Consider the following 26,102-nt stretch of genomic DNA (forward strand, 5'->3'; position numbering starts at 1 on the left):
AAGATGCATATATATAAGAATATCCCCATCATTCCGGGACACCCTTCGGATATGATATAAATTTCGAAGTACTAAAGCATTCGGTACTTTGGATGGGGTTTGTTAGGCCCAATAGATCTATCTTTAGGATTCGCGTCAATTAGGGTGTCTGTTCCCTAATTATTAGATTACCAGACTTAATAAAAAGGGGCATATTCGATTTTGATAATTCAACCATAGAATGTAGTTTCACGTACTTGTGTCTATTTTGTAAATCATTTATAAAACCTGCATGTATTCTCATCCCAAAAATATTAGATTTTAAAAGTGGGACTATAACTCACTTTCACAGATTTTTACTTCGTCGGGAAGTAAGACTTGGCCACTAGTTGATTCACGAACCTATAACAATATATACATATATATCAAAGTATGTTCAAAATATATTTACAACACTTTTAATATATTTTGATGTTTTAAGTTTATTAAGTCAGCTGTCCTCGTTAGTAACCTACAACTAGTTGTCCACAGTTAGATGTACAGAAATAAATCGATAAATATTATCTTGAATCAATCCACGACCCAGTGTATACGTATCTCAGTATTGATCACAACTCAAACTATATATATTTTGGAATCAACCTCAACCCTGTATAGCTAACTCCAACATTCACATATAGAGTGTCTATGGTTGTTCCGAAATATATATAGATGTGTCGACATGATAGGTCGAAACATTGTATACGTGTCTATGGTATCTCAAGATTACATAATATACAATACAAGTTGATTAAGTTATGGTTGGAATAGATTTGTTACCAATTTTCACGTAGCTAAAATGAGAAAAATTATCCAATCTTGTTTTACCCATAACTTCTTCATTTTAAATCCGTTTTGAGTGAATCAAATTGCTATGGTTTCATATTGAACTCTATTTTATGAATCTAAACAGAAAGGTATAGGTTTATAGTTGGAAAAATAAGTTACAAGTCGTTTTTGTAAAGGTAGTCATTTCAGTCGAAAGAACGACGTCTAGATGACCATTTTAGAAAACATACTTCCACTTTGAGTTTAACCATAATTTTTGGATATAGTTTCATGTTCATAATAAAAATCATTTTCTCAGAATAACAACTTTTAAATTAAAGTTTATCATAGTTTTTAATTAACTAACCCAAAACAGCCCGCGGTGTTACTACGACGGCGTAAATCCGGTTTTACGGTGTTTTTCGTGTTTCCAGGTTTTAAATCATTAAGTTAGCATATCATATAGATATAGAACATGTGTGTAGTTAATTTTAAAAGTCGTGTTAGAAGGATTAACTTTTGTTTGCGAACAAGTTTAGAATTAACTAAACTATGTTCTAGTGATTACGAGTTTAAACCTTCGAATAAGATAGTTTTATATATATGAATCGAATGATGTTATGAACATCATTACTACCTCAAGTTTAGTAGGTAAACCTACTGGAAGTGACAAGAAATGATCTAGCTTCAAAGGATCTTGGATGGCTTGAAAGTTCTTGAAGTAGGATCATGACACAAAAACAAGTTCAAGTAAGATTTTTACTCGAATTAAGATAGTTTATAGTTATAGAAATTGAATCAAAGTTTGAATATGAATATTACCTTGAATAAGAAAGATAACCTACTGTATATAACAAAGGTTTCTTGATCTTAGATGATTACTTGGAATGGATTAGAAAGCTTGGAAGTAAATTAGTAAACTTGAAGGGATTTTTGAAGTGTTCTTGAAGTGTTCTTCCTATGATGATTATAGCTTGATTCTTGAAGTGATTTTTGATGAAGATGATGATTAACTACTGGAAAAATACGTTCATAATAGTGTGTGTGTGTGTGTTGAGAGAGAATTAGAAAGAGAATTGGAAGTGAAATGGAGTGAATGATGAGTGGTAATTGGTGAGTGGTGAGTGGGGTTAAAAGGAGTTCTAGTTAGTTGACTAGCTCATGGTAGAAGTTAAAATTGATTAGTAATACATGACATAATCAAGGGTGGAATCCCATGCTAGTTCCTATTGGTATATACCCATAGTAAGTACGTTTTGAAGCTGTGTATAATACGGGTAAGAATACGACTAGAATTCTTGATGAAAGAAAAGAATGGGAAAGTAACTGTAACCATTTTCGTTAAGTATGAGTGTTTTGATATATGTCTTGAAGTCTTCCAAAAGTATTTTAATACATCTAAATACACTACATGTATATACATTTTAACTGAGTCGTTAAGTCATCGTTAGTCGTTACATGTAAGTGTTGTTTTGAAACCTTTAAGTTAACGATCTCAATTAATGTTGTTAACCCATTGTTTATTATATCTAATGAGATGTTAAATTATTATATTATCATGATATTATGATATATTAATATATCTTAATATGATATATATACATTTAAATGTCGTTACAACGATAATCGTTACATATATGTCTCGTTTCGAAATCCTTAAGTTAGTAGTCTTGTTTATATGTATATAACTCATTGTTAATATACTTATGGAGATACTTACTTTTCATAATCTCATGTTAACCATATGTATATCCATATATATATCGTCATGTCGTTTTTACAAGTTTTTAACGTTCGTGAATCGCCGGTCAACTTGGGTGGTCAATTGTCTATATGAAACATATTTCAATTAATCAAGTCTTAACAAGTTTGATTGCTTAACATGCTGGAAACATTTAATCATGTAAATATCAATCTCAATTAATATATATAAACATGGAAAAGTTCGGGTCACTACATAGACTAATAATGATAAGCAGGTAATTTCCTAAGGAAGATAAGCAGGTGATTTCCGACTAGAAATGATAAGCAAAACTTTTGACATGCAGACACGGTCGAAGTCCAGACTCACTAATGCATCCTAACGACTTATCAGTTAGACACACTAATGCAGACCTGGTTCACCAAGACCACCGCTCTGATACCAACTGAAAGGACCCGTTCATACACATTATAAACGATTCTCAATAGTTGATTACATCGCGAGGTATTTGACCTCTATATGATACATTTTTCAGACATTGCATTCGTTTTTAAAAGATAAACTCTCTTTACATCAAAAATTGACAGACATGCATACCATTTCATAATATCCAACTATAAATGACCTAATCTGTCATTTACTTAATAATAATCTCTATTGAATTCAACGACTTGAATGCAACGTCTTTTGAAATATGCCATGAATGACTCCAAGTAATATCTTTAAAATGAGCAAATGCACAGAGGAAGATTTCTTTAACACCTGAGAATAAACATGCTTTAAAGTGTCAATCAAAAGGTTGGTGAGTTCATTAGTTTATCATAATCATTCATTTCCATAATTTTAATAGACCACAAGAATTTCATTTCCATTTCTTATAAATATACGTCCCATGCATAGAAACAAAAATCATTCATATGGATTGAACACCTAGTAACCAACATTAACAAGATGCATATAAGAATATCCCCTATCATTCCGGGAAATCCTTCGGACATGATAAAACGAATTCGAAGTACTAAAGCATCCGGTACTTTGGATGGGGTTCGTTAGGCCCAATAGATCTATCTTTAGGATTCACGTCAATAAGGGGTGCACTAATTCTCAAAATTAGTGATGTTCCCTAATTTTTAGGCTACCAAGCAAAAAGGGGAATATTCGGCTTCGATCATTCAACCATATAATGTAGTTTCGATTACTTGTGTCTATTTCGTAAAACATTTATAAAAAATTTCGCATGTATTCTCAGCCCAAAAATATAAAGGGTAAAAAGGCAAATGAAACTCACCATACTGTATTTCGTAGTAAAAATACATATAACATCATTGAACAAGTGCAAGGTTGGCCTCGGATTCACGAACCTATATTAATTATATATATTTATATGTTGGTCAATATTTTTCTAACAATTTAAGTCAAGTCATAATGTACCACAATCCTAATGTTCGAGACTAATATGAAAAAGTCAACAAAAGTCAACAAAAGTCAATTTGACTCAAAATGATTTCCAAATTTTATACATGATTAGTATATATTTTAAATATCGTCGTTTTATATTTTTAAATATTTTTAAAAGATTTATTAGAGTAAATAATATAATTCATTTATTAATAAATAAAATTTTATATTAAAATTTATATAATAAAATATACTTTTATATATATTAAGTAATAAAATTTATAGAGTTCATTTAATATCATAAAGATAATATGATAGGTATTATTAAAGTAATTTATTACACGTAGTAAAATATGTTTGTATCACATATTTATTTGATAAAATAATATCTATAATAATTGTAAGTAAAAGTTGTATTATTTTGTAATAATAATTATTATTATAAAAATATCAATATTTATAATTACTAAGATGACATTATGATAAAACGATAATTCTAATTATGATAACTCTAATATTTACGATACTTTTTAATATTATCTTTAAAATAATAATTCTATTTAAAATGATAATAATAATGATATTTTATAATAACAGTGACATTTCTATTAAAATGATAATTTTTATTAAAATGATAGTTTTAATACTAACGATACTTTTAATAATAATAGTAATGATAAAAATAATAAGAATGATAATTTTATCTAAATCAATAACTTATAATATTTTAATTTCATCATGATACTCTTACTCATTATTTCCTAATCGTTTCGTTTAATAGCTTTTAATCGTCTTTTATATAGTGTTCATAATAATGATAATAATATTAATCAAAATAATTAGGTGTTACTAATATTAGTTTTAATTACAATAATACTAATAATGATAATTACTATGACATTATTAACGATAATACTAATAATTATTTTAATGATAATATAATAATAACAATAACAATAACAATAAATATTTTTAAATAATGATATATATATTAATAACGATAATAATAATAATGATAATGATAATAATAATAATAATAATAATAATAATAATAATAATAATAATAATAATAATAATAATAATAATAATAATAATAATAATAATAATAATAATAATAATAATTAGATAATAATAATAATACTAATTATAACTTTAACGATAATAACGATAGTAATAATAATAAAAATCTCAATTTTTAATGATAAATAGTTTTATTGATAAAGATAATAATAATAATAATAATAATAATAATAATAATAATAATAATAATAATAATAATAATAATAATAATAATAATAATAATAATAATAATAATAATAATAATAATAATAAGATAAAACTAGAACGACGATAATAAGTAACGACGATAATAATAATCATTTTTAATAATAATACCAAATTTCAATTGACTATAACTTCAAATCTATTCATCGAAACCATTCGATATCTAAATGAAAAGTTCTTAATTTTTCGCTAGCTTTCCAACGACATGCATATATTATATCTTATCTCAGCCGCATATATAACTAATTCAGGATTCAACATAACCTATCTAATGGTAATATCAAAAGTACAAGCATGCATAATCCTATATACTCGAGCACTAGTCAGGGATACACTATTAGTATGTAAAAATTAAATTATGAGTACTCAAGTATCAATATTGAGATTCAATATTGTAGGAAAGGTACGTAGACGTAACGGAGACGATAAACACTAGGTTGACCTCTCGAGCATAACCCATGAACTATACCCATCACCTCCATAGCTATAACCCATAATTTCCTTAGCCCTATCCCACTCGAAAAACACGTTTGAAATAATTTGCCCATAACCTCGTCGTAGTATTTTATGTATATTACTAATAATAATACTACTACTAAATATGATTAATAATAATAATATTAATCTTAATAATTATAATAATAATATTAATTATAATATATAATTATGTATATATGATGCAGAGAGATAGATAGAAGAAGTTATGAATACACAAACTGCATCGCTCGACTTTTAAAGGAACTGAGCCACCTAACCACCACCATGCGATTGCATGGTTTGAAAGGAGGATGGCCATGCGATCGCATGGCCTAGTTTTCCAGCTCACTTACACAACTAAAAGGCTGCCGACACTGATTTATATTATTTTATATTTAATATATTTAATTTATATAATTACTTATATATTATATTATATTTACGCTCATGGTAAAAATGTAATTTTTACTCAAATGACTTGGACGTTGTCACTTGACTCATGTACCACTTTCGGTTTTTCGAGCACACTTTCGTACGTTTAGAAAACTAGCCTTTTACGTTACGCGACGTGTACCCTTATTAATAATTTGACTTTATCATCAATAAATTACCTTATAATAAATGTAACTTATAAAATTGAGAGTTGTGGTCATTTGCTTCTATAAATCAGAGTCTCGTTGTTTACTAAAATACGTTCAATAATATTGACACGTTTTATATTTAATTTATACATTAACGCGTTTGTAAAATATATATATATTCTTACTTAAAAATATAATTTTGTATATCTTATATATAATTGAAATATCTATCTAATTATAATTCAAAGTTCAAAACGTTTAAGTAATAGAAAATATTATGTCGTATCACGTTTTACGTTTTTGAAACAATATATATATATATATATATATATATATATATATATATATATATATATATATATATATATATATATATATATATATATATATATATATAATTTATGATACAAAGCTTTAATTAAGTTTCTTAAAACTTATGAACAATTTATCTTATAAAACGTTTCACTAATAAAGTTCTTTAAAAATTGTTTTTGTACGTTTGAAACAATATTAAATAAATAGAAAACTTTGTTTTCCAAAACTAAGTATATTTAAGAATCATTTTACTAACAAGGTTATATTAGTAGAAATTGCTATATCGTAAAATGTGACGACCCGAAAATTTCTGACCAAATTTAAACTTAACCTTTATATGTTTCCGACACGATAAGCAGAATTTGTAATGTTGAATCTCAAAAACTTTGGAACTACATTCATGTAATCAATTACCCTTTGACCGTGTTCGACGATTCACGAACAATTATGTGTATATAGATATGTATATATAATATTAATTGAAAACATTAACAAAGTATTAGATATATGATACTTTACATGAACGTATTTGTTTCGATATATTTATCGACAGAATTAAGAGATAATATCAAATGATTGAATTATTAGATACATTATGATATGATTACGGGTCTATGTTATGAGGTTCACTGTGATTTAAGAAATCTATTCTTTTTGACAACATTCGGAAAATGGTAAAGTAATTTACAAATGAGAACAAACTGTCACATAACGAGAGTTAGACAGAAGTTAGTGGAGAATTGAATTTCATAATACTTGATTGATCTATTTTCAAACGTGCAAAAACGTTTTTCAATATAATAGAATTTGTTTATTAAAATGTCTTTGTTAAATAATGTAAGTTGAAATATTGGTTATTAGATATATAAATAACTTGCAACGTGTATTTAAAGCGTGTTTATGTATATTAAATAAATATATGATAATTAAGTATGCCATTAAGTATATTAACAATGGATTATATATATAAAATGAGACTACTAACTTAAGGGTTTCGAAACTATATATATATATATATATATATATATATATATATATATATATATATATATATATATATATATATATATATATATATATATATATATATATATATATATATATATATAACGCTTAACGACGTTATAACTCCTAAGTTAAAATGAATATATATGTATGGTATTAAGATGTATTGATACACTTTTGAAAGACTTAAATACACATATTACTATACTTACACTCAACAAAGATAGCTATACTCGTATTCGCATTCGATTTCCTAAAGAATTCTATTCGAAGTCTACTCGTATTAATATGGTATTTATACATAGTTTCTAGATGTATTTATATACCAATAGTAAAACATCATTTTTAACCTTTTATCATGGAAAATGACATCTTTGTTATTATATATGATTCATGAAACATCTTTAGACATCAAAACAAAAACATTTTATACCCGTATTATACCCGTAATATACACAGCTTCTAGATGTATTTACTATTCGTATATACCAATAGTAAAACATCATTTTCAACCTTTTTAATCATGGAGAAACATGTTTAAATATATAGAATCACATTTTGTAATCTTATATGACTAATTTAAGCTAGATTACAAAACTAATTTTGTTTTTATTACTTATATAATTATATATATTACATATATACTTATATATATCTATATATATTACACATAACTATTTTTTTCATTCATATTCTTCCCTCCTTCATAAACCACGACCAAAAACACTTAAACCTTCATATCTTTGATCAAAAATCCAATCTATAATCATCTTATAAGAATCATTCAAGAACACTTCATGAAGATCATCCATTTCAAGTTTATACTTTCAATCTTTTGAATCCATTCCAAAAACTCTTTGAAGATCAAGAAACCTTCATTTATTTTAGTAGTTTTTCACTTCTTAATCAAGGTAAAACATATTCAAGCTTTAGTTCAATTCATATAATCATAACTATCTTAAATCAAGATACAATTCTTACTTGAAACTTTTGTTGATTCCAAGCTTCTACATCAAGAATTCTAAGCTATAGAGGACATCATCTACTCAAAGATCATTTTCTTATTTTTCCAGTAACATCACTCTTTAAACTTGAGGTAGTAACCTTATTCAAAATCTCGTTCGATTCATATTCATATAGATATCTTATTTTGAGTTTATAATTTACAACAACTAGAACATAGTTTAGTTAATTCTAAATTGTTCGCAAACAAACTTAATCCTTCTAACTTGACTTTTAAAATACTTCAACACATGTATTATGATAGTATGTTAAGCTAACATAAGGATATAAAACTTGTAAACACGAAGAACACCTTAAAACTGAACATACGCTGTCATAGATCATCGGGGGCTGTTTTGGGTTTAATTTTGAAAACCTATCTTAAACTTTGAATTAAGAGTTTTCCTTCTGTAATAAATGTTATTTCATATGGATATGAAACATATCCAAAAATCATGGTTAAACTCAAAGTGGAAGTATGTTTTTTCAAAATGGTCATCAAGACGTCGTTCTTTCGACTGAAATGACTACCTTTTACAAAACGACTTGTAACTTGTATTTCTGACTATAAACCTATACTTTTTCTATTTAGATTAGTAATATTTGATTCAATATGAAACCATAGAAATTTTATTCACTCAAAACGGATTTAAACGAAGAAATTATGGGTAAAACAAAATCTTCTAAAATTAACGTTGTATGGACGAAATTTATATTATAAAAACTATATTAACCATATCCTTGCTAACTTTTCCTATATCCTATATATATTTAGACATGTTATTAGTAGTATAACAAAATATTATAATCTTGGTTATTTCTGTGATTGTATATATGTATAATAATATTCTTGGTACGTCCTAACACAATAATTATACAATACGTTTTGATAAATCCTAAGACAATACGTACACAATACGTCTTAGTTAATTCTAAGACAATACGTATACAATACATCTCTGGGTTGATGCCAAGACAATACGTATACAATACGTCGTGGGGTAATTCTAAGATTATATATATATATATATATATATATATATATATATATATATATATATATATATACCGATTATTGGACTATTGGACTATTGGACTATCGGACTGTTAGACCACTAACATTGGACTACTAACTTGACAATTTAAAGTATCATATAAGTATGATATAATTATTAATCAAATATAATTATAGTATAGTTGATACATATTATTATTATTATAGGTTCGTAAATCTGTCGAAGGCCGAATCGTATTTTTCATCGAATAGAAAAGTAATATTATTTACTATCAACGACTTACAAGTGAGTTTCATTTGCTCCCTCTTTAATTGCTTTTGCAATATATATTTTTGAGCTGAGAATACATGCACTGCTTTTATGTTTGACGAAATAGACACAAGTACTTAAAAACATATTCTACGTTGAGTTGTACCACTTTGCATATTTTTCCCTAATAGCTTGGTAACTAATATTTACATGTTGTAAGAGCATGTAAGCACGAATCCTATTGATAGATCTATCGGGTTTGACAACCCCAACCGGGCTAGTCGCTCTAGTATCGTAAACGGTTGCATAGTACTTCGTTTTTACTACACTTGGTAGAGTGTAGGGAGATTTCATAATAAAGGGAATATGCTACATTAATGGTTAAGTATGGTTACCAAAGCGCTCAACAACTTATAGAATACTTTTATACACTTGCGAGTGTACGGATATTTATGGAAACTGAAATCTTGTGGCCTATTCCTATTACAGAAATGATTGATTATGATAAACTAATGAACTTACCAACCTTTTGGTTGACACTTTAAAGCATGTTTATTCTCAGGTTTGAACGAAATCTTTCGCTGTGCATTTGCTCATTTTAGAGATATTACTTGGAGTCATTCATGGCATATTTTAAAAGACGTTGCATTCGAGTCGTTGAGTTCAACGAGATTATTATTAAGTCATTTATGATTTGGATATATTATGAAAGGGTATGCATACCTGTCAACTTTCGATGTAATGAAAGTTTGTATTTTAAAAACGAATGCAATGTTTGTAAAATGTTTCATATAGAGGTCAGAACCTCGCCATGTAATCAACTATTGTGAATCGTTTATAATCGATATGAACGGGTCCTTTCAGTTGGTATCAGAGCGATGGTCTTAGCGAACCAGGTCTGCATTAGTGTGTCTAACTGATAGTCGTTATGATGCATTAGTGAGTCTGGACTTCGACCGTGTCTGCATGTCAAAAGTTTTGCTTATCATTTACTGTCAGAAATTACCTACTTATCATTCTTAGTCTAGACATGTCTTACAGCATTAATTACATGAATAGTGTATAGACAAAATTCATACCTTAGTGTATCTGTTACTGTAAAATTTGCCTGACATATTCCGTAAATTCCTCTGTAATCTACGAAATCTTTTGCTCTATATATATAGATATTTTATGTAATTAGAATACCACCCGATAGTCGGAAAATCATTTCATATCGAAAAATCCTTTATTAAATCGTACGAAATGGAATTCATCATTAGCTCAAGTCCCTCGGATTCCGAAATAGAATCCCACTCAAGCTCCGAAAGCAGTGTGACTGGAATGGATCAACCAATCAGCCATCATCTATTCTTGATGAATTGGGGATGGGTTCGTAGCCTCCTTAATCATTGGAGACAAGAAGAAGGCAATCCTTTCCATCCACCACATTGCCCTATTGGCGAAGAACCTGAAACACTTACCGGCGAACCTGTCCGAAACACCATTTTCTCTCTCATTTCCAGAGTATCTCGTCACGATTATATACTATACCAAATTCTAGATCTTATTTATCCGCTTGTCCGAACCGACAATCACCCCCGTGTAATAGAAGAAGTCAACGAGCTTCGCGCTCCGGTAGTGGCTTTGGAGAATATGGTGCAAAGGTTACAAACACAAGCATCAGCACCAGCAGCATAACCAGTACCACCATCATCAACGCCAACAGTACCATTACCACCCACAACCACAACCGTGTTGTAAACCTCAACTTCACAATCTGTCCCACGAGCATAGATGTCATATGCCATATAGATACCAAGGAATACCACAATGATGAAGTATTGATTCATAACTTCATTGGGGAAACATTCTACGGCGATTATGTAACTTCTAAAGTTTAGAAATTATCTATCCTAGCCTTAACCATAAATCAAATGAGTTTAATCTAATATTAACTCATTAAATCTATATTACATCTGAAGAAATACACACATATATATTTCCATAAAGACTATAATAAAATTCTTTTGTACAAAATATTAATTGTGAAATTTTTTTTAACGGGTAGGTAATACTCGAGAGATATATAAATTCACAATTAATATGTTACATTCTTCGAATCTGATTCAGCAAATCATCCATTATACTCCCTACTTTTATAACAATATACATTCTTTTATAGAAATTAAAACAACCATACTCATTCAAAATCTAATTACATATTCTGATTTTGAAATCTCAGAATCCAACTTGAGATATAACCAAAATCATCACTCTTAAATCCTTACACCTTTCAAAGCTATACTTTGACTTCAAAACTGTACTAGAACATCACTTCTATTCATGGAACCCAGAAAAATATTAGTATCATTCAAAATACTAGAACATCATATGTATATTAACAATTACAACTTGTATTCAAATCCTTCGAAATTCCTGAAGACACTCGAAATGATAATCCAACCACATGTTACCCGCAGTCTTATACTTGAAAAACCCTCGAAACCAAAGTCATAGTTTAACATGTATCCGTGTCAGACCCTTTTGGCATTTATTAGCTAAAATAACTTTTCAATCTCTTTTCAAAATAGACAGTTTTGTCACAGCTCCAGCAAATCACCTTCAATTATTCATTCGAATAAGCCTTATTATAACGATTACCCCTTCATCATTGTTACCGGGGAACCTTTCATATCTCGCCACATTAGCAGTAAACTTATCAACAACTTCATTAACCTTCGACTTAAGCCTCTTCGAAAAGTCACTATACTTATTCATTAAAACCCCATCATGTACTCATCTGCATCTTATAACGAGAATTGCCATACCAATTACCAGAAATTAGCAATCAGTATTTTGAATCTCGCAACGTTCTACGTCAATAATTATATATATACATATAACATCTATCTTCTAGACTTACATACTTTGAATGTGAAGTTTCTAAAAAACATCCCAAACTGCGAACTAGTTCTCCGAAAAAAAATGCTGAAGAAGCAGCAAAAACTGTAAACGACTTTAACAGTCAAAAGTTTAATGATAAAGAATGGTATGGTGGTAAAGCTGAGAAAAAGAGAAGGTTTAGAACTGGAAAATGGATTGAGCAGACCATGAAGGAGGCTGTGGAAAATTCACAAAGACTAAACCTGCCTTCAAAGGATCCAAATGATTCAGTGTCTGCTGAAATCGTTAGCAAACACCTTACTTATTATTCTAAACCTTCACAGACAAATCTTCTTCATCATCCATCGATGTTAGAAATTCTAAGATATTATCGTATCTTTTATTATAAATATCTTCGATATTCCTGAAGATATTTTCACAACTATTCTTATCCGAAATCATTTATCTCTTCGCAATATCTGCATTACAACATAAAAGAAACTGTGTTAGTTTCTAAATTTTGAAAAATTCAAATTTAAAATATGAATGTTTTTGAAGTAATGTTGGGAACTGAAGCATGATTTAGTATAATATAATGACACTTGATCAATGTAATTATATTACAGTAAGTCACGCTGAGTTTCTAATGGAACGTGATGATTCACAGACCATACCGTCATCATGTACCATTTACACGACTCTTACATTCTACTCAATCTCCAAACATATTAAGAACATATCTTCGTGATAATTCTATCTTTCCGGATATTCTGGTAATTTAAAAAATCAAGATAGTGCCATTACGATTTCCTTCTTAGGACATTAACTATGTTCATTCCGAAATTCATATCAACAAATTTTGGACTATTACATGCGGTGTTTAATCGCAAGAAGAGGAAACGAAAGAATGAAACTTTGAAATAGGAAATTGGAGTATAAATCGCAGCAAATAGGAGAAGACATTAACTGTAGATGACAATGATTATAGAAGACAGAAGCAAGGACTTGGAAATATAAGGGAAGATATAAAGCCCAATGACAACCCAGAAATTATAAACCATATATATCGATGCATATAGCAATATAAAGACACGGGAGAACTAAAAACACTATAAAACCAAGAGTATAGTAGAAGTAAATAGAATCTTCCGGCGACAGATGAAAAAGAAGAACGACAGATATGAAAGTGAGGAGTATATCAAGAATCAACACTTGATGGAGCATATTGATGAATGTTTTAAAGTATGAATCAAGGGAGAAAGAATAGAAGGTGTGAGTTGTGGAAAATAAGGAAACGAAAGGGGTGAATTTATAGTGGAAAAAAAATCCGACAGTGAAATCGAAACAGATTATTGCATTAATCAAAGAAGATCCTGATTTCCTTAATCGTCAAAGAACCAAATCTTATTACGAAGATTTTCTTTAAATCCCATGAATTCCGGAATTCAATCATAACTACGTCATCGGTTAAAACGAATATACATTTACACATTTCACTCTCTTGCGATAGCTTCACTTATACTCTTCGCGTAATCAAATTGTTTTTTCTATATTACTCAATGATGATAAAACTCTATTCATCAACTCATATTCGTCATAAAAACATTTTTATAGTTACCCATGACGAACTCGATCAAATTTTGGGACGAAATTTCTTTAACGGGTAGGTACTGTGACGACCCGGAAATTTCTGACCAAATTTAAACTTAACCTTTATATGTTTCTGACATGATAAGCAGAATTTGTAATGTTGAATCTTAAAAACTTTGGAACTACATTCATGTAATCAATTACCATTTGACCGTGTTCGACGATTCACGAACAATTATGTGTATATAGATATGTATATATAATATTAATTGAAAACATTAACAAAGTATTAGATATATGATACTTTACATGAACGTATTTGTTTCGATATATTTATCGACAGAATTAAGATATAATATCAAATGATTGAATTATCAGATACATTATGATATAATTACGGGTCTATGTTATGAGGTCCACTGTGATTTAAGAAATCTATTCTTTTTGACAACATTCGAAAATTGGTAAAGTAATTTACAAATGAGAACAAACTGTCACATAACGAGAGTTAGACAGAAGTTAGTGGAGAATTGAATTTCATAATACTTGATTGATCTATTTTCAAACGTGCAAAAACGTTTTTCAATATAATAGAATTTGTTTATTAAAATGTCTTTGTTAAATAATGTAAGTTGAAATATTGGTTATTAGATATATAAATAACTTGCAACGTGTATTTAAAGCGTGTTTATGTATATTAAAAAAATATATGATAATTAAGTATGCCATTAAGTATATTAACAATGGATTATATATATAAAATGAGACTACTAACTTAAGGGTTTCGAAACTATATATATATGTAACGCTTAACGACGTTATAACTCCTAAGTTAAAATGAATATATATGTATAGTATTAAGATGTATTAATACACTTTTGAAAGACTTAAATACACATATTAATATACTTACACTCAACAAAGAGAGCTATACTCGTATTCGCATTCGATTTCCTCAAGAATTCTATTCGAAGTCTACTCGTATTAATATGGTATTTATACATAGTTTCTAGATGTATTTATATACCAATAGTAAAACATCATTTTCAACCTTTTATCATGAAAAATGACATCTTTGTTATTATATATGATTCATGAAACATCTTTAGACATCAAAACAAGAACATTTTATACCCGTATTATACCCGTAATATACACAGCTTCTAGATGTATTTACTATTCGTATATACCAATAGTAAAACATCATTTTCAACCTTTTTAATCATGGAGAAACATGTTTAAACATATGGAATCACATTTTGTAATCTTATATGACTAATTTAAGCTAGATTACAAAACTAATTTTGTTTTTATTACTTATATAATTTTATATATTATATATATACTTATATATATCTATATATATTACACATAACTATTTTTTTTCATTCATATTCTTCCCTCCTTCATAAACCATGACCAAAAACAATTAAACCTTCATATCTTTGATCAAAAATCCAATCTATAATCATCTTATAAGAATCATTCAAGAACACTTCATGAAGATCATCCATTTCAAGTTTATACTTTCAATCTTTTGAATCCATTCCAAAAATTCTTTGAAGATCAAGAAACCTTCATTTATTTCAGTAGTTTTTCACTTCTTAATCAAGGTAAAACATATTCAAGCTTTGGTTCAATTCATATAATCATAACTATCTTAAATCAAGATAGAATTCTTACTTGAAACTTTTGTTGATTCCAAGCTTCTACATCAAGAATTCTAAGCTATAGAGGACATCATCTACTCAAAGATCATTTTCTTATTTTTCCAGTAACATCAATCTTTAAACTTCAGGTAGTAACCTTATTCAAAATCTCGTTCGATTCATATTCATATAGATATCTTATTTTAATTTTATAATTTACAATAACTAGAACATAGTTTAGTTAATTCTAAACTTGTTCGCAAACAAACTTAATCCTTCTAACTTGACTTTTAAAATACTTCAACACATGTATTATGACAGTATGTCAAGCTAACATAAGGATATAAAACTTGTAAACACGAAGAATGAAATGTCCCGTTCTTATTGATTAAAAACGTTCCATATTAATTGATTTCGTTGCGAGATTTTGACCTCTATATGAGACGTTTTTCAAAGACTGCATTCATTTTTAAAACAAACCATAACCTTTATTTCATAAATAAAGGTTTAAAAAGCTTTACGTAGATTATCAAATAATGATAATCTAAAATATCCTGTTTACACACGACCATTACATAATGGTTTACAATACAAATATGTTACATCGAAATCAGTTTCTTGAATGCAGTTTTTACACAATATCATACAAACATGGACTCCAAATCTTGTCCTTATTTTAGTATGCAATAGCGGAAGCTCTTAGTATTCACCTGAGAATAAACATGCTTTAAACCTCAACAAAAATGTTGGTGAGTTATAGGTTTAACCTATATATATCAAATCGTAACAATAGACCACAAGATTTCATATTTCAATACACATCCCATACATAGAGATAAAAATCATTCATATGGTGAACACCTGGTAACCGACATTAACAAGATGCATATATAAGAATATCCCCATCATTCCGGGACACCCTTTGGATATGATATAAATTTTGAAGTACTAAAGCATCCGGTACTTTGGATGGTATTTGTTAAGCCCAATAGATCTATCTTTAGGATTCGCGTCAATTAGGGTGTCTGTTCCCTAATTCTTAGATTACCAGACTTAATAAAAAGGGGCATATTCGATTTCGATAATTCAACCATAGAATGTAGTTTCACGTTCTTGTGTCTATTTTGTAAATCATTTATAAAACCTGCATTTATTCTCATCCCAAAAATATTAGATTTTAAAAGTGGGACTATAACTCACTTTCACAGACTTTTACTTCGTCGGGAAGTAAGACTTGGCCACTGGTTGATTCACGAACCTATAACAATATATACATATATATCAAAGTATGTTCAAAATATATTTACAATACTTTTAATATATTTTGATGTTTTAAGTTTATTAAGTCAGCTGTCCTCGTTAGTAACCTACAACTAGTTGTCCACAGTTAGATGTACAGAAATAAATTGATAAATATTATCTTGAATCAATCCACGACCCAGTGTATAAGTATCTCAGTATTGATCACAACTCAAACTATATATATTTTGGAATCAACCTCAACCCTGTATAGCTAACTCCAACATTCACATATAGAGTGTCTATGGTTGTTCCGAAATATATATAGATGTGTCGACATGATAGGTCAAAACATTGTATACGTGTCTATGGTATCTCAAGATTACATAATATACAATACAAGTTGATTAAGTTATGGTTGGAATATATTTGTTACCAATTTTCACGTAGCTAAAATGAGAAAAATTATCCAATCTTGTTTTACCCATAACTTCTTCATTTTAAATCCGTTTTGAGTGAATCAAATTACTATGGTTTCATATTGAACTCTATTTTATGAATCTAAACAGAAAAAGTATAGGTTTATAGTCGTAAAAATAAGTTACAAGTCGTTTTTGTAAAGGTAGTCATTTCAGTCGAAAGAACGACGTCTAGATGACCATTTTAGAAAACATACTTCCACTTTGAGTTTAACCATAATTTTTGGATATAGTTTCATGTTCATAATAAAAATCATTTTCCCAGAATAAAAACTTTTAAATCAAAGTTTATCATAGCTTTTAATTAACTAACCCAAAACAGCCCGCGGTGTTACTACGACGGCGTAAATCCGGTTTTACGGTGTTTTTCGTGTTTTCAGGTTTTAAATCATTAAGTTAGCATATCATATAGATATATAACATGTGTTTAGTTGATTTTAAAAGTCAAGTTAGAAGGATTAACTTTTATTTGCGAACAAGTTTAGAATTAAATAAACTATGTTCTAGTGATTACAAGTTTAAACCTTCGAATAAGATAGCTTTATATGTATGAATCGAATGATGTTATGAAAATCATTACTGCCTCAAGTTCCTTGGATAAACCTACTGGAAATGAAAATAGATCTAGCTTCAAAGGATCCTTGGATGGCTTGAAAGTTCTTGAAGCAGAATCATGACACGAAAACAATTTCAAGTAAGATTTCCACTCGAAATAAGATTGTTATAGTTATAGAAATTGAATTAAAGTTTGAATATGATTATTATCTTTTATTAGAAAGATAACCTACTATAAGTAACAAAGGTTTCTTGATCTTGGATGATTACTTGGAATGGATTTAGAAAACTTGGAAGTAAACTTGCAATCTTGGAAGTATTCTTGATTTTATGAAACTACAACTTTTGGAATTTATGAAGAACACTTAGAACTTGAAGATAGAACTTGAGAGAGATCAATTAGATGAAGAAAATTGAAGAATGATAGTGTTTGTAGGTGTTTTTGGTCGTTGGTGTATGGATTAGATATAAAGGATATGTAATTTTGTTTTCATGTAAATAAGTCATGAATGATTACTCATATTTTTGTAATTTTATGAGATATTTCATGCTAGTTGTCAAATGATGGTTCCCACATGTGTTAGGTGACTCATATGGGCTACTAATAGCTGATCATTGGAGTGTATATACCAATAGTACATACATCTAAAAGCTATGTATTGTACGAGTACGAATACGGGTGCATACGAGTAGAATTGTTGATGAAACTGAACGAGAATGTAATTGTAAGCATTTTTGTTAAGTAGAAGTATTTTGATAAGTGTCTTGAAGTCTTTCAAAAGTGTATGAATACATATTGAAACACTACATGTATATACATTTTAACTGAGTCGTTAAGTCATCGTTAGTCGTTACATGTAAATGTTGTTTTGAAACCTTTAGGTTAACGATCTTGGTGAATGTTGTTAACCCATTGTTTATTATAACAAATGAGATGTTAAATTGTTATATTATCATGATATTATGATATATAATATATCTTAGTATGATATATATACAGTTAAATGTCGTTACAACGATAATCGTTACATATATGTCTCGTTTCGAAATCATTAAGTTAGTAGTCTTATTTTTACATATGTATTTCATTTTTAATACACTTAATAATATATTTACTTATCATTTAACATAATTAACCAAGTGTATCAATATCTTAATATGATTCATATGTACCTAGTAAGACGTTGTTATAACGATAATCGTTATATATATCGTTTTCGAGTTTCTTAAATTAATAGTCTCATTTTTATGCATATAACTCATTGTTAAAATACCTAATGAGATACATACTTATAATAAAATCATTTTAACTATATATATAACCATATATATGTCATCGTATAGTTTTTACAAGTTTTAACGTTCGTGAATCACCGATCAACTTGGGTGGTCAATTGTCTATACGAAACCTATTTCAATTAATCAAGTCTTAACAAGTTTGATTCCTTAACATGTTGGAAACACTTAATCATGTAAATAACAATTTCATTTAATATATATATATATATATATATAAACATGGAAAAGTTCGAGTCACTACAGTACCTACCCGTTAAATAAATTTCGTCCCGAAATTTTAAGCAGTTGGAGGTGTTGACGTATCTTCTGGAAATAAATGCGGGTATTTCTTCTTCATCTGATCTTCAAACTCCCAGGTGAACTCGGGTCCTCTACGAGCATTCCATCGAACCTTAACAATAGGAATCTTGTTTTGTTTAAGTCTCTTAACCTCACGATCCATTATTTCGATGGGTTCTTCAATGAATTGAAGTTTTTCATTGATATGGATTTCGTCCAACGGAATAGTGAGATCTTCTTTAGCAAAACATTTCTTCAAATTTGAGACGTGGAAAGTGTTATGTACAGTCGCGAGTTATTGAGGTAGCTCCAGTTGGTAAGCTACTGGTCCGACACGATCTATAATCTTGAATGGTCCAATGTACCTTGGATTTAGTTTCCCCCGTTTACCAAATCGAATAACGCCTTTCCAAGGTGAAACCTTAAGCATGACCATTTCTCCAATTTCAAACTCTATATCTTTTCTTTTACTATCCGCGTAGCTCTTTTGTCGACTCTGGGCGGTTTTCAATCTTTGTTGAATTTGGATGATTTTCTCGGTAGTTTCTTGTATTATCTCCGGACCCGTAATCTGTCTATCCCCCACTTCACTCCAACAAATCGGAGACCTGCACTTTCTACCATAAAGTGCTTCAAACGGCGCCATATCAATGCTTGAATGGTAGCTGTTGTTGTAGAAAAATTCTGCTAACGGTAGATGTCGATCCCAACTGTTTCCGAAATCAATAACACAAGCTCGTAGCATGTCTTCAAGCGTTTGTATCATCCTTTCGCTCTACCCATCAGTTTGTGGATGATAGGCAGTACTCATGTCTAGACGAGTTCCCAATGGTTGCTGTAATGTCTGCCAGAATCTTGAAATAAATCTGCCATCCCTATCAGAGATAATAGAGATTGGTATTCCATGTCTGGAGACGACTTCCTTCAAATACAGTCGTGCTAACTTCTCCATCTTGTCATCTTCTCTTATTGGCAGGAAGTGTGCTGATTTGGTGAGACGATCAACTATTACCCAAATAGTATCAAAACCACTTGCAGTCCTTGGCAATTTAGTGATGAAATCCATGGTAATATTTTCCCATTTCCATTCCGGTATTTCGGGTTGTTGAAGTGGACCTGATGGTTTCTGATGCTCAGCTTTGACCTTAGAACACGTCAAACATTCTCCTACGTATTTAGCAACATCGGCTTTCATACCCGGCCACCAAAAATATTTCTTGAGATCCTTGTACATCTTCCCCGTTCCAGGATGTATTGAGTATCTGGTTTTATGAGCTTCTCTAAGTACCATTTCTCTCATATCTCCAAATTTTGGTACCCAAATCCTTTCAGCCCTATACCGGGTTCCTTCTTCCCGAATATTAAGATGCTTCTCCGATCCTTTGGGTATTTCATCCTTTAAATTTCCCTCTTTTAAAACTCCTTGTTGCGCCTCCTTTATTTGAGTAGTAAGGTTAGTGTGAATCATTATACTCATAGATTTTACTCGAATGGGTTCTCTGTCCTTTCTGCTCAAGGCGTCGGCTACCACATTTGCCTTCCCCGGGTGGTAACAAATCTCAAAGTCATAATCATTCAACAATTCAATCCACCTACGCTGCCTCATATTCAGTTGTTTCTGATTAAATATGTGTTGAAGACTTTTGTGGTCGGTATATATAATACTTTTGACCCCATATAAGTAGTGCCTCCAAGTCTTTAATGCAAAAACAACCGCGCCTAATTCCAAATCATGCGTTGTATAATTTTGCTCGTGAATCTTCAATTGTCTAGACGCATAAGCAATCACCTTCGTCCGTTGCATTAATACACAACCGAGACCTTGCTTTGATGCGTCACAATAAATCAAAAAATCATCATTCCCTTCAGGCAATGACAATATAGGTGCCGTAGTTAGCTTTTTCTTCAATAATTGAAACGCCTTCTCTTGTTCATCCTTCCATTCAAATTTCTTCCCTTTATACGTTAATGCAGTCAAGGGTTTTGCTATTTTGGAGAAATCTTGGATGAATCTTCTGTAGTAACCAGCCAATCCTAAAAATTGACGTATATGCTTCGGAGTTTTTGGGGTTTCCCACTTTTCAACGGTTTCGATCTTTGCCGGGTCCACCTGGATACCTTCTTTGTTCACTATGTGACCGAGGAATTGAACTTCTTCCAACCAAAATGCACACTTTGAAAACTTAGCGTTCAGTTTTTCTTTCCTCAATACTTCTAGCACTTTTCTCAAATGTTCTTCGTGCTCTTGATCATTCTCTGAGTAAATAAGTATGTCATCGATGAAAACAATGATAAACTTGTCAAGATATGGCCCACACACTCGGTTCATAAGGTCCATGAACACAGCTGGTGCATTAGTCAATCCAAACGGCATAACCATAAACTCGTAATGACCATAACGCGTCCTAAAAGCAGTTTTTGGAATATCATCCTCCTTTACTCGCATTTGATGATATCCAGAACGTAAATCGATCTTCGAATAAACCGACGAGCCTTGTAGTTGATCAAATAAGTCGTCAATTCTCGGCAGTGGATAACTTTTTTTGATGGTAAGTTTGTTCAACTCTCTGTAGTCAATACACAACCTAAATGTACCATCCTTCTTCTTGACAAACAAAACAGGAGCTCCCCATGGTGATGTGCTTGGTCGAATGAAACCACGTTCTAATAGTTCTTGCAGTTGGCTTTGCAGTTCTTTCATCTCGCTGGGTGCGAGTCTATAAGGAGCACGAGCTATTGGTTCAGCTCCTGGTACAAGATCTATTTGAAATTCAACAGATCGATGTGGGGGTAATCCCGGTAATTCTTTCGGAAATACATCGGGAAATTCTTTTGCGACGGGAACATCATTGATGCTCTTTTATTAAGTTTGTACTTTCTCGACGTGTGCTATAACAGCATAGCAACCTTTTCTTATTAGTTTTTGTGCCTTCAAATTACTAATAAGATGTAGCTTCGTGTTGCCCTTTTCTCCGTACACCATTAAGGGTTTTCCTTTTTCTCGTATAATGCGAATTGCATTTTTGTAACAAACGATCTCTGCTTTCACTTCTTTCAACCAGTCCATACCAATTATCACATCAAAACTCCCTAACTCTACTGGTATCAAGTCAATCTTAAATGTTTCGCTAACCAGTTTAATTTCTCAATTTCGACATATATTATCTGCTAAAATTAATTTACCATTTGCTAATTCGAGTAAAAATTTACTATCCAACGGCGTCAATGGACAACTTAATTTAGCACAAAAATCTCTACTCATATAGCTTCTATCCGCACCCGAATCAAATAAAACGTAAGCAGATTTATTGTCAATAAGAAACGTACCCGTAACAAGCTCCGGGTCTTCCTGTGCCTCTGCCGCATTAATATTGAAAACTCTTCCGCGGCCTTGTCCATTCGTGTTCCCCTGGTTCGGGCAATTTCTAATAATGTGGCCCGGTTTTCCACATTTATAACAAACTATATTGGCATAACTTGCTCCGACACTACTTGCTCCGCCATTACTCGTTCCGACACCATTTGTTCCTTTCGTTCTGTTAACCCCTGGTCCGTAGACCTCACACTTCGCCGCACTATGACCATTTCTTTTACACTTGTTGCAAAATTTGGTGCAGAACCCCGAGTGATACTTTTCACACCTTTGGCATAGCTGCTTCTGATTGTTGTTGTTGTTGTTGTTGCGGTTGTTATTGTTATTGGGATGATTGTTGTAGTTGCTGTTGTTGTTGTTGTTGTTGTTATTGTTGTTGTTGGGCCGTTTGTTGTAGTTGCGATTGATGTTGCGATTGTTGGGATAATTTTTGCGATTATTGTTGTAATTGCTGTTGTTGTTGTATTGGTGATTCTTATCACCGTTTTCCTCCCACTTTCTTTTGACTTGCTTCACATTGGTCTCTTCAGTAGTCTGTTCTTTAATTCTTTCTTCAATCTGGTTCACTAGTTTGTGAGCCATTCTACATGCATGTTGTATGGAGGCGGGCTCGTGTGAACTTATATCTTCTTGGATTCTTTCCGGTAATCCTTTCACAAATGCGTCGATCTTCTCTTCCTCATCTTCGAACGCTCCCGGACACAATAGGCATAATTCAGTGAATCGTCTTTCGTATGTGGTAATATCAAATCCTTGGGTTCGTAACCCTCTAAGTTCTGTCTTGAGCTTATTGACCTCGGTTCTGGGACGGTACTTCTCGTTCATCAAGTGCTTGAATGCTGACCACAGTAGTGCGTACGCATCATCTTGTCCCACTTGCTCTAGATAGGTATTCCACCATGTTAACGCAGAACCTGTGAAGGTATGCGTAGCGTACTTCACTTTGTCCTCTTCAGTACACTTACTTATGGCAAACACCGATTCGACCTTCTCGGTCCACCGTTTCAATCCGATCGGTCCTTCGGTTCCATCAAATTCCAAAGGTTTGCAGGCAGTGAATTCTTTGTAGGTGCATCCTACACGATTTCCTGTACTGCTAGATCCAAGGTTATTGTTGGTATGTGTAACGACCGGGATTTTTCCGATCATTTTATACCTATGAGATTAATATTTACATAAATTAAACCTTACCAACATGATAAGTAATCTAAATTGTTGAGATTTATGTTTTTAAAAAGAGTTTTACACAACGTTTGACCGTCCAATTTGACCGATGACATCACGAACTATATAACAAATGATAATTATACGTTTGTGTATATATATGTATTTATATATATTTAACATGATCTAAGAATGGTTTAACATCTTATTGTGTACTAATAACAATAAGTTATAAGTATATTTTGAAACTACTAACTTATGTTTTCAAAACGATAACTATACGTAATGTTCTTCGACATAAATACTTATAACCTACAATACTTATACATGCATCGTATAGATATGTATTTTATCACTTTTAAAGGGCTTACATACATAAAACAATATAAGTATATTTACAAAAGATAGCTATATTTGAATCCTCGTTCCGTTTTCTCAAAGATTTCTATACGTACACCTAGGGAATAGGTACCCGTATCATACCCATCTTCTAGATGTATTTACTATTGGTATATACACATCAAATCAACCTTTTAATCAATCATGTTACTGCCCTAGGTATAAGGTAATTAGAATTTGGAAGTTTATTGACTAATTACATAAGATAACAAACTAAAAATTTTGTCTTGTCTACCTTAAATCACGTTTTTAAAGGGGGGTATGGGATCATCATTTTGATTCAAATTTTACTTCCATCTCTTAGCTAAAAACACACATCCTCATGAGCCTTAAACACCTTAACCATCTCAGCCCACAACCATGAAGATCTAGCTTCAAAAACAACAATTAAACATCATAAGAAAACCTTTCCAAGAACACTTCAAAAATCCTTCCAAATTTACAAGTTTACTTCCAACCTTTTGATCCAACTCCACCACTCTTTTGGTTCTAAGATTTTTCTCATCTTTTACAGTAACTTTGTCCAAGTAACTTGAGGTAGTAACCTTGTTCATAACCTTATTCGATTCATATTTATATAGCTATCTTATTTTGTGTTGTAAAATTTTAACAACAAGAACATAGTTTGAATGATTTCAAACTTGTTTGCAAACTAAATAGATCCTTCTAACTTAACTTTTAAAACACTTCAAGACCTGTAATATATCATAATGATATGCTAACTTAACAAGATATAACTTGGTTTTACAAAGAACATCTTAAAAACTGAATCTACGTCGTCGGAGTGCAACCGGGGGCTGTTTTGGGTTGGATAATTAAAAACTATCTTAAGCTTTGAATTGGAAGTTTATGTTCTGGAAAAATGATATTTTTTATGAATATGTTAACACATAAAAATTTCATGGTTTAACTCAAAGTGTAAGTATTTTTAGAAAAATGATCATTAAATGTTGTTTTTATGATGGAAAATGATCACTTTCATAAGTTTCACCAAAGTTTGACCTATAACCTGTGATTTTGAATACAACCTAAGGTATTTTCAGTTCATATTCTTAAAATTTGACTCGATCCAAGGAAGTGACAAGTTGAACCAACAAAAACGGAGTTGTAATGAAGAAACTACGACTAAAACAAGATCGGGTATCCGAAGCTAGTTTAGCTACGAAAATATTTGGAGAAAAATTAAATTAATCATATATTTCTAATTAATATGATATTTCATATATATTTACTTATGATTTGATTTTATATATTTCAGGACCACCCGTAAACAACACGAGAAGATTAATCATAAGACCTCATGATTGTACGCAACACGTCATTTGACAACATGGTACCATGGGTCAAGATTAATTCTGATCAATACGAATACGATGGGGTCTTTATTTATTTTATT

This window comes from Rutidosis leptorrhynchoides, chromosome 7 (assembly GCF_046630445.1).
Source record: "Rutidosis leptorrhynchoides isolate AG116_Rl617_1_P2 chromosome 7, CSIRO_AGI_Rlap_v1, whole genome shotgun sequence".
NCBI classification, from domain to species: Eukaryota; Viridiplantae; Streptophyta; class Magnoliopsida; order Asterales; family Asteraceae; genus Rutidosis; species Rutidosis leptorrhynchoides.